At 45.5% G+C, this 7,493-nt stretch overlaps 1 non-coding gene across 1 annotated transcript; it reads left to right on the top strand.

Moving 5' to 3' along the window:
• The first annotated feature begins 465 nt into the window (after positions 1-465).
• Positions 466-547, top strand: trnas-cga (transfer RNA serine (anticodon CGA)). The gene has a single exon. It is a non-coding gene; the product is annotated as a tRNA-Ser (tRNA).
• Positions 548-7,493: the final 6,946 nt, after the last annotated feature.

The raw sequence follows: 7,493 nt of genomic DNA, 5'->3' as shown, positions 1-7,493 counted from the left end.
TTCCCTTTTGACTGTACAGCTATGGGTTTTAATGTAGTCAGGAAAATGTTGCCCAAATGGAAATCTTGTCCGGTGAGTGACCACAAAGGTATTTCGATGTTGCTTTAACAGCTGCGATAAAGACCTGGGAAATGTTTGGAATCTGAAACAAAAACAGAAACTGCATGACTGAAAGGAGAAAACAGAGTTCTGAAGAAGTTCTGAACCTTTGATTCAAATTCTCTGCCCACAGATGTTCCCAGATCTGCTGAGCTTTTTTGTTTCCCTGCAATTTATATGTTTGCCGGTAAATGAACATTTATTTTATGCATTGGGATGAAACAACCTGCATCACCATGTACCAAATTTAACACTTTGAAAATCTGTGAAGTGATTGGATTCAAGCAAACCCAGAAATAATTCATCCACAGCGCGACTGGCCTCGGAAAGCCACCTGAAAAGATAAATAGCATAGCTTGTCTTGCAGTAGTCATGGCCGAGCGGTTAAGGTGATGGACTCGAAATCCATTGGGTTATTCCTGCGCAGGTTCAAATCCTCCTGACTACGGGTGAAAACGGAGAACAAATTCAAAGGCTGTTTATGTCAGGAGTCAAAGCAAGGACAGCAGAACTTTTCACTGAGATTGCAAAGAAGGGAAAAGGCAACTCACTACCTGTCATGATAGAACAAGCACAAACCTTCACAAAAGCTGACATGTTTTAGGATATACATTTGCAGGGGCAACCATAGTGAGGCGGTGAGGCTGTGAGCCATGTGCTGGAGCTCCAAACCAAACTTTCTCGTGGCGTTGAAAGCGAAATGAGCTTTGCATTCTTGATTTGCAGCAATGAAAATCCTTTCAAGGTCTCACTGAGAACAGCAAACAGGACGGGAAGGTAAAATAGTCGACAAGCTGCTCATGGCATGTGTCAATTGACCAACCCCACCGACCGAATCACTGCAGTTGCTGGGAATGAAAAAAAAACCTAGTCTCAGCATTATGAACCTTTAGAAGGGAGGGGAGAATGAAGCGTGAATCTGTCCAACTGAACAAAGACAGTCAGGCACCTTGCCCTTCTTGAAGAGGCTCACACATTGACTCTGATATTCTCGGGCACATTTGTTGCTCTGTGTACAAGTATTCTATGTATATTTCTCCTATAAGGATAACTTAAATATAAGCCATGTGTCAGCTCTCTACCACCTCCCCCTACCGTCCCCTTGATCATAACCCCACTCTGACCACCAAATCATCATCTCGCAGACCATCCAAAACATCATCACCTCAGGTGACCTCCCACCAACAGCCTCCAACCTCATCGTTCTCCAACCCCACATCGCCCGTTTCTATCTCCTTCCCAAAATCCACAAACCTTACTGCCCTGGTTGACCCATCGTCCCTGCTCCTGCCCCATCAAACTTATCTCCACTTATCTCAACTCTATTTCCTCCCCCCAGTCCAGGTGCTCCCCACCTACGTCCGGGACACCACCCACGCCCTCCACCTCCTCCAAAACGTCCGATTCCTTGGCCTTCTACACCTCATCTTTGCCATAGACGTCCAATCCCTGTATATTTGCATTCTCCATGCAGATGGTCTAAACGTCCTCTGCTTCTTCCTATCCCGCAGGCCAGGCCAATCCTCCTTTACTGACTCCTATATCCATGTAACCAAACTCATCCTTAATCTTAACAGCTTCTCCTTCAACTCCTCCCACTTCCTATGGATGAAAGGAGTGGCCATAGTGACACAAGCTATACCTGCCTCTTTGTAGGAAATGTGGAACAGTCCCTATCCCACAGCTGCACTGGCCTCATCCCTCACCTCTTCCTCTGTTACTTCGATGCCTGTATCAGTGCCGCCTCGTGCTCCCACGAGGAGCTCGAGTAGGTCATCCACTTTACTAACACCTTCCACCCCCAAACTTAAGTTCACCAGGACCATCTCTGATACCTTTCTCTCCTTCCTGGACCACTCTGTCTCCATCTCCGGGAGCCACCTGGAAACTAATATCTATTTCAAGCCCACCGACTCCCACAGCTGCCGAGACTACACCTCCTCTCAGCCATTTTCCTGCAAGAATGTGATCCCCTATTCCCAATTCCTCTACCGCTCCCAAGATGAGATTTTCTACTCCCGGACATCTCAGATGTCCTTGTTTTTCAAGGGCCGCAATTACCACATCCCCCCCAAACAGTGGTTGAATGGCATCTCTAGTGTTTCCCACACCTCAGGCCTCACACCGCTTGCCCACAATAAAAGCAAAGACATAATTCCCTTTGTCCTCACGTATCACCCCATTAACCTCTGAATTCAACGCATCATTCTCCGCCACCCGCAATCTGACCTCACTACCAAGGATATATTTCCCTCCCCACCGTCATGTGCCTTCCAGAGGGACCACTGTCTCCACGACTTCCTCGTCCACTCCACACTCCCCACTAGCCCCACCTCACCCGGTACCCGTCCCTGCCACCGCAGGAGGTGATACACTTTACCATACACCTCCCTCCTCACATCCATCCCAGGCCACAAGAAAACCTTCCACGCTAAACAGATGTTCACCTGCACATCTGCTAATGTGGTATATTGTATCCGCTGTTCCCGATGTGGCCTCCTCTGCATCAGGGAGACCAAGCAGAAACTCAGCAACCACTTTGTGGAGCAACTACACTGTGTTCATGGCAAAAAAACCTCCCAGTCGCGAACCACTTCAACGCCTCCTCCCACTCCCTTGGCGACATGACCATCCCGGGCCTCCTCCAGTGTCACAACGATGCCACCCGAAGGTTGAAGGAACAACACTTCATATTCTGCTTGGGAACACTGTAGCCCAGTGGTCTTAATGTGGACTTCACAAGCTTCAAAATCTCCCCAACCCTGACCACACCCCAAGAACAGTACCCCCTCAACCCTGCTTCCTTGGTCTATCCATGCTCTCTCCCACCTATTCGCTCCTCCCTCCTCACTGACCAACCCACATCCCCACTTCCTTCTGACACTCACCTCGACGAGCTTCATACCCGCCTCCTTAACCTGTCCATCTTCTCTCCCACCCGGTCCATTCCACTACCTACATTCTATCACTGCCCACTCTCTTTCAGAGACCCCTCTCCCTCCCCCATTTCTTAAGAAGTGTTCAGACCTGAAACGTCAATTTTCCTGCTCCTCTGATGTCGCCTGGCGTGCTGTGTTCACCCAGCTCCGCACCTTGTTATATCAGACATTTCTTTCGTCTCTACTTCTCCATCACCACTCCCCTTGATTTCACAACATGAAAACTTTTGTCAGTGAAATTCTCCCAACCTTCACCTGCACATTCCTTTGTTCACTTCCCCTCCCCACCTCTCCCCGTGCCCTTGCTCACCAACCTGAACCATTCACCCAGTTTCAGAGTCCACTGCAGAGAAAAAGATGCTTTGGCCCATCGAATCAGTGCTAGTCAAATAACTATACAAGTGTCATTACCAGCTCTTTGCCCAGAGACGTGTCCGAAATGGCATCAACGTAAATGGAAATTGCCGACAAAGCTGTGCACGTCTCTCACCATCTGCGGAGAGAATTGATCTAAGGAAGGGAAACTTGACATGAAAAGTTAACACTGATTTCTCTTCATAGATGCTGCCAGACCTGCAGAACTTTGACATCTGCAGTTCTTTCAGTGTTTATTTTACACATCTAACGAGATTGGAATGCTATGATGGTTTTCACCTCTCCCTTATTTCCAGGCAGTGAGTTTCAGATTCCCACTATCTGAGTGAAAAAAATTCCTCACATCTCATCTCAACTGCCTGCCTCTAATCATTAATCCTTGCCACCCTCAACCTGATACTGATTCCACCACCAAGCAGAAAGTTTCATTCTTGTTTACTCTATTTCCCTCATAAATGTACTAATCACAATCATGTCCTCCCACCCTCCCCTCTCCCCCAGCCCTCAGTGTATAACAAAATCAGAATTTGCTGGAAAAGCTCAGCAGGTCTGGCAGCATCTGTGAATAAAAAGCCTGTGTTAACTTTTCAGGTGCGGTGACCATTCCTCAGTCTATTCTGCTCTAAAGATTCTAACCCCAGTCTCTGAGGGCGGAGAGATTCTGTGCCGATAGATTAGACTCTGCCCTGCTGGGTGTCTCTCACATTTACTTTTCGTCTTTCAGATTTGAACCATCAGCAATTTTCTTTTGTTCTGTAATCCTAACAGACGGATTAAACATCACCAATAATTCAATTCATTACTCCATATGTCATTTATAGTTTCCTTGAAACTGTGATGAATATTTGAGGCCTTTCTCATTTGGGAGAGAGTTTAAATGTAGTTGTAATGTAACCAGCTCCCCCCAATTCGATCAGTTGCCGGCTCTGCAGGCTTCCAATGCACTGACCGATGTGAGCAGTAAAATTGGCAACAGTTTCTTAAAACAGTGAAACCTCCAGTTGTACAAAGTCTCTTCAGATTGCCGCTGAGACCCTGCACGCAGAATAGACAAAGTGTTGATCGTGTCTCGTCAGCCAAATGAGAATTCCTTATGATCTGTAACAGAAACGACTGGATTTATTGAAGCAATTTCCCAGATTAATTCAGCGTCTGACAGAGTAGTTAGCAGTCAGGTGGGCTGCTCAAAGATGAGGGCAATAACTTTAAAAAATATTCATTTAAAATCCCGGAATAAGTGCTGAAAATGGGTTTTAATGTTCCGCAGGAGTAACAAAACCATTTGGTTTTTCTCCAGCACCATCTTATTTTTTTTTATTTTCTTGTAATTATCTCCCTTTCTCCTCTGCTCGGATTATCAATCATACCTTCCCTTGCTATTCAGCTGTTAACATTTTACTCACACCATCGAACACTTTTTGATCACTGACAGAGACTTATTTTTAGACAGAGGCTCACCATTTCCGACGTGCCACGGCGAAAAACCGCAACGGCGTCCTCAGAAGACAGACACAGGATGCAACCTATCGAGTACCCTTCATCATAAAGTACTTCCCCAGAGCGGAGTGATGGCACCGTGTTCTCCGGAGCCTTCAACATGTCAATGATGATGACCAGCACCTTGCCAAGATCATCCATACACCTCCACTTCTCACCTTCAAACAAGTGCCAAACCTTAATCAGGCTGTCGTTCGCAGCAAGCTACCCAACCTTCAGGACAACATCGACCACAACACCACACAGCCCTGTCACTGGCACCTCTGAAAGGTGTCAGATCATTGACATGGATACTACCATCAGATATGGGGCCACCACCCACCATGTAAAGGGAGATACTTATGTGGCTCGGCCAACATTATCGATCTCAAACACTGCAGGCAAGAATGCCCCGGGCATGGTATTTTAGTGAGACCGTGCAGGCGCTAAGACAACAGATGAATGGACTCTGTGCAACAATTGCCAGACAAGAATGTTCCCTCCCAGTTGGGGAACACTTCAGCAGTAAAGTACGTTAAGATTCCGAACTTCGGGTAAGCATGCAACGTGACCTTTGAGATACACGACAAAGCAGAATCACTGAGTGGAAACTGATTGCCAAATTCCATGTCCATGAAGATGGCCTCAACCATGATCTTAAGTTCATGTTGTGCGACGTGTTCCTACTGTACTGTTCTGTTTCTGTAAAATCTTTCTTATTGTCCTATTTCGACACCGTCACCTTGATAAATTGTTATGACCTCTCTACCTTAATTAGTTAGTACTGTTTTGGATCATTTATTACGTTTTTTAGACTATCAGCAGGCGATTTTTATATCTAACACATAATTCCAGCCATAACAAGGTGTGGAGCTGGAAGAACTCAACAGGCCAAGCAGCATGTTAGGAGCAGGAAAGCTGACGTTTCAGGCCTAGACCCTTCATCAGAAATTTCTGATGAAGGGTAGAGGCTCGAAACGTCAGCTTTCCTGCTCCTAAGATGCTGCTTGGCCTGCTGTGTTCATACAGGTCCACACCTTGTTGTCTCGGATTCTCCAGCATCTGCAGTTCCTATTATCTCTGACGTAATTCCAGCCATTTGGTTTGTGCCAAGCACGGCCTTATTTTAAGTTTGTTTTTGTAATTATCTCTCTGCCTCATTTAATCGAATTAAAGTTCATCCCTTCACCTGTTATTCAGCTGTTGACACTTTACTCACACCGTTTAACACTTTAGATCACCTGCAGAGATTGTTTATTGGAGACTGCACTCAAACCATTTGTACGATCTTTTGATCTCTCTGTCCTTGATCTCTCTGCCCATAAAATCTGGCAATGGGGATTGGAGAGCGAGGTCAAACCCTGCTGCTTGTCCCAGTCTCACTCTGTGTGGAGCTGGGGAAGAGAGAATCATTGATGGATGTGTTTTGAATCCAATCCTGTTGTAACTTTTTCTTGGGTTAAATGCAGGTCGGTGGTCACTCAAATTGCTTGATCCAAAATAACTAAAGTTGTGTGCCCGGATGGTCTCAAACACCCGACTTTTCAGTTTACCACCGAATGCTGACCGGTTGAGCCATAAAAACTGGCATCAACAAGCTATGCAAAATCCGCTAAAGCAGGGTGTTAGCGGAGTTCTGAAGGGCCGTTGTGAAGCCAGAGCTCTTGTTATTTTCAGAGTCTGTTGCCCATTTTCCCACTTTCAGCACCGAGAGGATCAGAGGCCCAAGCAGCCACAGTTACCCAGAAGAAATGTAAACATTGCAAACTTGAAGTTGCCCAGCTCCTTCGATGTTTCTGCCTGAGGTAGATCACTCATGATTTTGGTTACCGGTAAGATTCATACCCATGACTCGATAGAGACTAGAGCTTAAATGCAGTGACTTTGACCGCTCAGTCAAACTATCTACAAACAATTACTGCAGCCAGGCTATAGAAGCCCTTTCACATAGCTTCTTCATCAGATCCTCCTTCTCGATTTGATCCAAGATCTTAAAATTGTATTTCATGGCCCATTTCCCCTTGACTACTGTGAACTTATTGCTTTTATTTCCCTTACCTAAACCAATTATGAGCCTATAAGTCCAGTCAAATCTCCCTCCCATTCCAGTTGGTCCATCGCTTCACAACTCCCTCAGTCCTGAAACTTTCTGGTTTATGAATGAATCTATCTCCTCTGAGGATCCTCCCCTCCTGCACATTGTATGATAATCTCTGTTCGAGTATACCTGGTCATCCTCGGCCAGGAGGAGGGATGTTGTGAATTCCTGAAATAAAAGAGAGGTGTTGGAGCACCCAGTAGGACTGAAAACCTCTAGGGAGAGAGAAATAGTGTTAATGTTTAGAACCGGTTATTCTACTTTTATGTCTGCACTGATAGTGATTGATTTTTGAAGTTTCTTTCACTGAGGCTCATATGAGGACATACATATAAAATATTAAATCAAACAAAGGGAATAATTTGTGTGTCTGATTTCCAACCGAGACTGACACTGGCCTTACTAAACTTCTTTTACATAATATATAAAAAAAACAGACAGGAAACTTTAAACAAACATCAAATCAAAATTTGGCATGATCAATCGATTAATCAGAAACTGGGCAG

Source organism: Stegostoma tigrinum, unplaced genomic scaffold (assembly GCF_030684315.1).
Source record: "Stegostoma tigrinum isolate sSteTig4 unplaced genomic scaffold, sSteTig4.hap1 scaffold_66, whole genome shotgun sequence".
NCBI lineage: Eukaryota > Metazoa > Chordata > Chondrichthyes > Orectolobiformes > Stegostomatidae > Stegostoma > Stegostoma tigrinum.
This window is presented reverse-complemented; position numbering and strand designations above follow the sequence as displayed.